The sequence below is a fragment of the Suricata suricatta genome, chromosome 9 (assembly GCF_006229205.1).
Source record: "Suricata suricatta isolate VVHF042 chromosome 9, meerkat_22Aug2017_6uvM2_HiC, whole genome shotgun sequence".
In the NCBI taxonomy this organism is placed as follows: domain Eukaryota; kingdom Metazoa; phylum Chordata; class Mammalia; order Carnivora; family Herpestidae; genus Suricata; species Suricata suricatta.
The window spans coordinates 32380944-32390345 of record NC_043708.1 but is presented as its reverse complement, the minus strand read 5'-3'; the positions used below and the strand labels follow the sequence as shown (position 1 = coordinate 32390345).

The 9402-nt window shown below is 46.2% G+C and overlaps 2 long non-coding RNA genes across 2 annotated transcripts in view; both read right to left on the bottom strand.

The window, feature by feature from the left end:
- Positions 1-9402, bottom strand: part of LOC115300896 — a 16220-nt gene that overhangs the window by 6119 nt on the left and 699 nt on the right. The gene's annotated exons all lie outside the window — the stretch shown is intronic.
- LOC115300895 lies at positions 8010-9357 on the bottom strand. The gene is made up of 2 exons (XR_003912911.1): positions 8723-9357; positions 8010-8631 (listed from the first exon to the last, which is right to left on the bottom strand). It is a non-coding gene; the product is annotated as an uncharacterized LOC115300895 (long non-coding RNA).

The following is a 9402-nucleotide window of genomic DNA, read 5'->3' as shown; positions in this document are numbered from 1 at the left end:
AGATCCTGACTCCACAAAAGAACAATCCCCTATGCCCTGTAGGGAAATTCCTGCTGTCCAGATCAGACCATTCCAAACCCCCTTGAGAGTTTCCCCAAGGGCCAGTGGAGCAACATGTAGTATTTGGAAGGGGCAACAGTCATGTGTTACCCCCTAGAGCAATGCTTGTTGCTTCTGATCCTAGGAATCTGTTATGTTCTGCTCCATCACCAACCTCCCTTCTTAATGTCTGAGACCTGTCAGCTCTACCTGATTCCTTTAGGTGGGCCCCACACTGTAATAGGGAAAGGACCAACATTTGCTCTTCTAGACCTGAACCAGGAAATTCAGAACCTGGGAATGTGGAAACTAATTTTTGAAAAAGGCCACTGTCCTGCCACTTCTATGAAATCTCCAAAACTCACTTTTCCAGGAACAAATCTCCCTGTATGTGCATTTCCTTGGTACTTGGAGTTGAGCAGTCTGGTTCCAGCTCCATGTCTCATCACTTCATCTGTGGTGGAGCAGAGATGATCCTTAACCTGCAGCTTGGACCTTTGCAAAAGAGACTCTTCCTGTTCCCTGCTCTTGTGACATGGCTAAGTGAGAGGTACCTGGCATGAGTGCCAAGCTGATGGTCTATGAGGCCAAGTGTTCAGAGCTGGGAAGGGCACAATGTTCTTTACACCTCTCTCTCCTTTACCTTCATCTTTTAGTACCACTAAGTTTTCTAATCCCCTTCCCTGAAACTATGCAAAATTGAACAGGAACAAAGTATGCAGAGTTTAAGGTTTAAAGCCTCCGCTTTAGACAGAAATTAAAGCCCCACTACGGGGCACCTGGGTGGCCCAATCGGTTGAGTGTTTGGCTTAGGTCATGATCTTGTGGTTAGTGAGTTCAAGCCCCATGACCAGTTTGCTACTGTTGGTGCAGAGCCTGCTTCAGATGCCCTGTCCACATCTCTCTCTCGCTGCCCCAATCCCGCTTTTGCTTTCTCAAAAATAAATAAATAAATAAATAAATAAATAAATAAATAAATAAATAAATAAATAAATAAATAAAAGAAGTTAAAGCCCCTTTAACCACCACCTTTCAGGGTGACCAAAGCATGCATTGGTCAGATCAGAAGGGAACAGATGTGGCCATCGGTGTGGCTGGGAGCTCTGGGTTCTTTAAGAAAACAAGCCATCCTGGCCACTAGATGGCGCTGAGACATAGTCTCCATTGTCCTGGCTAATGGCAGGGGGTGGGGGATGATGGGAGGGGTGTCACACTGGGGACTTTGTAAAGGAAGACAGGTTATGTCATCTGGACTAACCCCCCTTCATAAAAGGAGCTGGCAAAGAGGGCTTCCAATAGGATATGAGACCCTGACCCTCATAAAATCTCTGAGCCTGAGCAAGGTGATCATGAGCAGCACCACAGATGAAGGCGTGATTGATCAAAGCAAATGACACACAGATCGGTTTCACACTAAATCCCTGGGGGAAGGAGGGAGGAAGAACCAAAATGGTTAGGTCTTTTCCTTCTGTTCAGGTATTTTGCATCTTGCCATCTCTGTGAATTCTGGGGCACTTTTCGGTGCCCTCTTATAGCAACCGCTCAGCCTGGAAGGTGCCCTGCAGGGAAATGCATGTGTCTCTGAAGCAGAGGGACTCTGACTCCCTGCCATAGATAGATCTCCACCCCACACTGCAGGCCTCTTCCAGTCAGGGGTAGGAGCCAGTCAGTGGAGGGGAGGCCACGGGGCACAAAGAGGCCCTCCACGGTCCAGTTTGCCCAGACTGAGCCACCGGTTCCACCATGCTCTTCCTCCCCTACTTCCTGGTCCACAGCGGACACTCACCATGCATCTCCTGAATGTATGAAAGCAGAATCCTAGCCCACCAGACCTTTCACATGGTCTGTCATCAGCTGAAGGGATAATAATAATGACCAGCATCTGCTGAGTACTTACTATATGCCAATATTCAGCTAAGTGCCAGAGCTGGAATTTAAACTCTGGAAGTAAAATCCCAGAGCCGATACAATGTCACCTTGAGAACTCAAGTGTCTACAGCTGCCACACACATGCTGCAGAAAAGGGGTCAAGGTGCTACAACAGGCTCCCTGACTGGCCTGAGTTCCCTTGGCTTCTTAGAACCCCAGAGGCTCTTCCCACTGGGCTCCCTAGGCTGCTGGAGAACCTGCCGCTTACTTGAAGGTCCCCGCCCAGCCCCTCCTGCCCCCATGGAGAAATAAGACAGTTGGTTTAAAACCTTGATGTTGTAAGTTCTAAAATGATCTAGAATCCCCCCTAGAGGACTGGATTTACCCTGTTCTCATTCCCTGAGCTCTATCAGCTCCCAGCTCAGCTTCTCTTCCCCCCTCACTGCCACCTCCTCTTTTCCCTCTCCACCCCCATCCTGCTGAGTCCCCTTCTGCCTGGCTCTCTCTTGCTTGGTGAGCTCACAGCTGCACTGGACAGATCCTTCTGCACTGATATGTGTTGTCATTACATCAGTTCTACTCTGCCTTCCCCTCCAGGGCTGTTGTTGCTATCTGAGAAGATCACTGGAGTGTTGGAACATGATGTATGACAATCCCATATTGGTCCTGGATCCTTAGATCATGAAAGTACAGACCCCTGAGCTTGCTGATCTCTATGCACAGGGCTTTAATCCATATTTTTAATTAGTGGCCTCAGGGCTTTATGATATACAGTCAGATGGGGAATCGCTGCCTTTCTTCTTACTGGAGTCCTTCTTGACCAGGCCTTCCTTCCACCCACTGCTCTTTGTGAGCTTCCAAGTCTCTACTCTTTGGGCACCTTGCAAGTCCTTTATACCTCTATTTAGTGACACTTACTAAGTGCATATAATAAGCCAGACACTGGGGCAGACCCTATCTCCCTCTTTAGGACTACCCTCTAAGGAAAGAATCCTGATTCCTGTTTACAAATGAAGAACCTCTTTCTTCCCTGCTCTCTGCCTGGCTCTGCCTGGCTCTGTCTGGCTCTGGAGGCCACAGCTGGACTGGATAGATTGTTTGCCATGTGCCCCACTGGGAAGACCCAGGATTCAATGTTAGGCATGTCTGGCTTTGAAGTCTGTGCCCTGAGTTCACTGATCACACTTGCCACACTTTGTTTCCTCATACAGTGCCTGGAAAATGGTAACTACTCCATAAATATTTGTTCCTGGGTAACTGAATGAATAAATGAAAGAAGAGTCCATGCCTAAAGTTAGGACACTTCCACCATCCAACACACACACACACACACACACACACACACACACACACACACACACACTACAGAATTCTGCCTCCAGACTCTCATTTCCTTCTTACCCTGCATCTATCTGCATGTCTGATCACTGCCCTCCTACCTGCACTGGACAATGACCCTGAGCCTCTCTGACCCAGCCCCTGTTTGCCCTAGTTGCTCCCAGAGATTTAGCACTAGAATCACTTCTGATTTCTTTGTAACCCAAGAGCTGCCAAGCTTTGCCCTTGGCTCCTGAGGCAGAGGGCTGGACCAGGACTGGCCCCTGGGCTCCTGGGACTCTGAGGCCCCTCCCCCTTCTCCTCTCCCTCCCTTTCCCCCCTTTTTTCTCCTTCCAACAACAACTGAGAACAAGGCCCTGAAGGCAGAAGTCAGGGTGCTTGATTTGGGAGAATTTTGGTGAAGCAGGCAGGGTTTCTATGAAGCCCAGATCCCCACTCAGAGAAAACAAGTGGTATTAGGAAGTGAGGTCTCTAGAAAGCCCAGGACATGGGAGGATGAATTGTCAAACATGTTACCAGTTCTCCTAGAGTTATTCTTTCTCTCAAACCATCTTTCTTATCTATTGCCATCTTGCAACAAAGAGAACTCCTTGAGATATCACGACCTCTTAACCTAGTAGAGTAGATATTAGCAACCTGGGAGAGTATTTCATAAACATTAGACCTCCAGCAAATATTTGTTCAAAGAATGAATAACAAAAGCTACCTTTTATACAGAAGTTGCTGCATGCGGGACACAATAGGATCTCATTTAACCCTTTCAACAACCCTAAGGGGCAAGAGTTGTATACCATTTTATGAAAGAGGTATTAATTAAGCACCTGCCCCAAGGTTACATCGGCACAGATGTGGTGAAGCTGGGACTTAAACTGATGATGTCAAACCACATGGTGTGTATACACTGATATCTTCTAACCCCTGGAGTGGTTAGTTAGCATTGAAAGTATTCTAATCAGATATCTGTAGCCTAGAGGGTGATTACATAAGCACTTAAATGACATCAAAGCCTACACCAGCAGGCTGAATGTGCTTGAGGTATGCTAGAGGTTTCCAAAGTAAGGAGTTAGCCAGAAAGAGGTCATGGGTCCTCATGTGAATAATGTGTAAGAACCAGACCAGGCCAACCCCCAACCCACTTGAAGCAGATTGTAGAAATGTTTGTGGCTGCTTGCTGATGTCTGTATAATTGACAGAATTTGGGCCATTTTTATTATCCCACCCGTAGGAGGTTATGGAAGAGGAGATGAATGGTTTCCAGTCACCTCTCATCTCCAGAGGCTGCAAGTATAGGAACCTGTCAGTCGTCAAAGGACCAGATTGGTTCAGACCTGTTCACAGTGAATGGCCACCAAGGCCTCATCCTCTTCTCAGGAAAGTAAAAGGAGATCCTCAGCTCCAGTTGCCCAACTGAGCCTTTGACTCGAGATACACAATGGCTTTCTTCCTCTCTCTGCTGTTAGGCCACCGCAATAACAAACTAATATTAAAACAGGAATGTGCTTTAGGTGTCATGAGTACCACTTCTGCATGGACCTGTAGAAGGATCTGAGGCCCTGGAGACTGTCTGGCAGGCTCCCACCAGCCTTCCCACTCTCCTATCTCTCCCACTATAGCACCAAAGATGGTGCTCAAGATGGCTTTTTCCTTGCTTCAGTTTTGCAAAGTTCCCCTCTGCTATGGCGACTCTCATAATTCTGCCTTTTCCTCCCCAGTTTACAACAGGACAGACTGAGGCAGGAAGCAAGGAAATGGTTTATATAAGTTTATAGTTGGGCATCTAACAGAGTACCTGGAACAACTTAAAAGCCAGTTATCACAATGAATGAGCAAATGAATGGAAAGGAGAGAGAGAGGGGAGAAGAGAATATCAGCATCAGCTACTGTTACTGTCTGGATGTGATCTGTGGCCAGTTTGACTGTTAGTCTCAGATCCATGGAAGCCTACATAGAAGGTCACTTAAGACAGGAAGATTGTTGGGGCTCCTGGGTGGCTCGGTTGGTTAACCATTTGACTTTGGCTCCGGTCATGACCTCATAGTTCATGAGCTCCAGCCCCACATCAGGCTCTCAGCTCTCAGCTTTCCATTCTCAGTGCCTAATTGGCTTCAGATCCTCTGTCACCCTCTCCTTCTGCTCGTCCCCCTCCCCTCTCAAAAAATAAACATTAAAAAAAACAACAACAGAAAGATTGTGGGGAAAAGATAATGTCTTGACATCTCAACCCTAAATTCAAGAGTTAGGTTAGGGGTAGACCAGCCTGGAGGTTCATAGGGATTCATCCTGGGCATGGGGGGTAAAGGCAGGGCTGTGGTTGAGGGTGATGGAGGAACCAGGTTTCCCTCACTGAAGCTTTCACAGTTGCCTCTGCTGACTGGAGACCAATGGGGGATGTGGAGGAGATACCAGAAGCCCAGCCAGAGTTTGGTGGGGAGGTGAGCATAATCTTCCTCGGCTGCCAGCATCTGGTGTCTGGAGTCAGGCAAAGGAGGTGACGTCAGCAAAGAAGGCTGGTGGGACAATCCCTAGCATTAGATGAGAAACTGCCCTGCCTGTGACCTTCCCTGCTAACCTGGTTATTGATTACCTGCAGGCCCTGAGGAATACTAGGCTCTAGAGTTGTGGGAGTCACTCTCTCCCTGGGACAGAGGAGGGGATGAATTCATTCTCCTCTAGGCATCCATTCATTCTGATGAGTATTAGGTAGGGAGTAATAATGATAAATTGAAGAACTATAAAACACAGCTATGAAGGTTATTGTTGGGACAATTGGGAAAATTTTAATATGGTCTGTATGGTAGATTGTAGTATTGTATTAATGCTAAGTGTGATAATGTTAGGAGAACACACTTGTTCTTGGGAAGGTACATGTTGAATATTCATAAAAGGTCATGATGTTCATAACTAACTCTCAAATGGTTTAGTAAAACAATTATATATGATAATATATGTAATATTTAATACATTAGAAATATGAAATATATAAATATGATATATACAATATATAACTTAAATAGCACAAATATACAATGTAATATATTATAATATGTATTATATATGTGTAAAGACAGAAAGTAAATATGGCAAAGAATATATGGGTGCTTAATGCACTACTTCTGTCACTTTGAAATTTTCAAAATAGGGGCGCCTGGGTGGCTCAGTCATTTAAGCGTCCGGCTTCAGCTGAGGTCATGATCTCACTGTTCGTGGGTTCAAGCCCTGCATCAGGTTCTGTGCTGACAGCTCAGAGCCTGGAGCCTGCTTCAGATTCTCAGATTCGGTGTCTCCCTCTCTCTCTGACCCTCCCTCACTCATGCTCTCTCTCTCTCTGTCTCAAAAATAAATAAACATACAAAAAAATTGAAATTTTCAAAATAAAAGCTGGGGAAAGTTTGAGGGAAGAAGAATAGCTATCACTTTTTGAACAATGATTGGATTCCAAAATTTATGTAATTCTATTATCTGATTTAATCCTCAAACCAACTCAAGAGAGAGAGAGAGAGAGAGAGAGATCATGCATATTAGAGAAAAGGAAACTAAGTCCCAGAGAGGCTAATGACCATGCTCAAATTTACAGAGCTGGTATTGAAACAAAACCCAAAGGAAGGGGGAGGTCACAGAGAGGAGTGTGGTTGGGAGACCAAAGGCTAACACACTCTGTGTGCTAGCAGTGTTTTAAAATCATCCATGCATATGAACTCACTTACTCCTCCCTTTCTAAAAGCTTTGTAGTTTGTGATAAATCACTTAACTGGTATGGTGGGAAGGAACAAAGGGGGACTCAAAACACACTGAAAGAAGTGTAGGTTGGTGCAGTCTCCTTTGAGGGTGATTTGGTTGCACCTAAAGAAATTTTAAATTCATATTGTGTGTAGAACCAGCAATTCCACTTCTATATATTAAACTATAAAGATAGTAAAAATTATGGACCAAGAAGTATGCAAATAGATATTCACTGTAGCAAGGTATTTCTAAAGATTGGAAACATCCTAAATATCCATCATTACGAACACGAGGGGATCCCTAAAAAAAAGTAAGGCATCTCTAAGTGTACTGATGTGTGACACAGAGTCAACAAATGATGTCAAGAGAAAAAAAATCAAGGGATGCTTCCTTAGTGTTGAAAGGGGATATGAATACATATATATGAAGATATATATATATATATACAGTCAATCCTTGAACTATACCAGGATTAGGGGCACCAACCTCCGTGCAGTCAAAAATCTGAGTATAGGAGGGGTGCCTATACTGGGTGGCTCAGTTGGCTGGAGCGTCCGACTCTTGGTTTCAGCGCAGGTCATGATCTCACAGTTAATGAGTTCAAGCTCCAGATAGGGCTCTGTGCTGACCGCAGAGTCTGCTTGGGATTCTATCTCTCCCTCTCTCTCTCTGCCCCTCCCCTGCTCACTCTCACGTGTGCTCTCTCTCTCTCCCTCTCAAAATAAATAAACTTAAAAAAATTAAAAAGAAAACCTGAGTATAACTTGACTCCCCAAAAACTTAACTAGTAGCCTACTGTTGACTGAAAACCTTACTGATAACAAAAACAGTTGGTTAACACATAGTTTGTACATTATGTGTATTAAATACTGTATTCTTCCAATAATACCAAATTTTTTGGGGGGAAGCTATTTCTAGGCACGTGGCTCATCTGCAAATTTTTGAAATTGTCGCAAATCTCCAAAAAATTTTCCAATATATTTACTGAATGAGATTTATGTAGAAGTCAGACTGTGCAGTTCATATCAATGCGTACGAACATATGAATGCATATGTATTTATGAATACTTTATGCATAAACTATCTTGAAAGGAAATTTTGTGTTTGGGGAGGAGTGGTCTGGGGGACAGGGGCAGGGTGGGAAGTAGACATTTTTCATTGTCAGCCTTTTTGTATTATTTGAAATCTATGTTGATGAAGGTGAATGAAAGCATGAATGAACCAATGAATCATCCTTAACAAACTGCAGAAGACTTGCTTTTGGGCTTTCTTAGGCATCTTCCTGAGTGTTGAAGGGATAGCAGAGGCCAGTGTCCCACAGTCTGGGGTTGATGTCTCTCAATCCCCAGGAGTTATAAATCCATTTGCAAGTTCAGCCCTTGCAGTCTCATTGGCCCAGTTGAACTTTTGCCCTTGGCCTCCTTAACTACTACTACTACTACTGGGACCAGCTTACTATAGTATCTGGGCTCTAAAAATTGTTCACGAGAATCGCTTGGGGAAGTTGTTAGCTGTGTAATCCGGCAGCATCACCTCTAGAGATTCAAATTCAAACTTGGGGTGGAGCAAGGGGATCCTTCATCACGGCCTGGAGTGAGTCTTCCAAGCCCCTTTGCAGAAGTGGGCCCTGTGGTGGTTGCCTCTGTTCAGGCCTAGACAGAGAGCCTGCAGGATTGGGGAAGAAAGCTGTTTGAAACGTGGCTCCTTCCCTCCTAGAGTCTCTATATTCATCTTCTTTACCCCAAACCCTACTAACCAAAAAAGTCGAGTGTTCCAGTCTCCTGGTACCCGCGAGCTAAGGGACCCTTGAAGAACGAGGGTGCGAAGACTGCTCTAGCTGCCCAGCAGGCAGTGTCCAGTTTGCCTTTCTTGTTCCTCAGCCTGCTCTTTTAAACACATACATAATGCATAGACATACATACATAAGGAAGCAAAGTACACTCCGAGCCAAGGTGACTTTTTTTCCCCCAAATTCCAAATCACAGCATGGGTCTGGCAGTGGGACAGCCTGTTGGAAATAAAGACCTGTGCACTAAATATCCGGGCGTTATAACGTTCTCACAGATGGCCAGCAAATGCTGGAACCTCCTCTGGGGGGTGAGGTCTGGTCTTGCGCCTCATCCTGCGAGGGTCCCGAGCTGGCCGGACGCTGAGCAGATCCTCGGGCGCCCGGGCGCCCTGCGCGGCAGCCGGTGCGGCCCCCGCGGAGAGAGCTCAGAGCGGGGGGCCGGGAGACCCCGCCGCCCCAGGGACGAGCCGGGCGGTGCGGAGAGGTGGGAGGCTGGAGCCTGCTGAGGTCATTTCCTGTGCCTCTCCGCGAGCCGCCCGAGGAGCCGCGCCGGCGCTCGGCCTTTAAGGAGCCGCCCGGGAGGAGGGCGCGCGGCGCGGCGTTGAATGGGGCGCCGCGAGGCCGGGCTTGGCTTTGTGCGGCCAGCC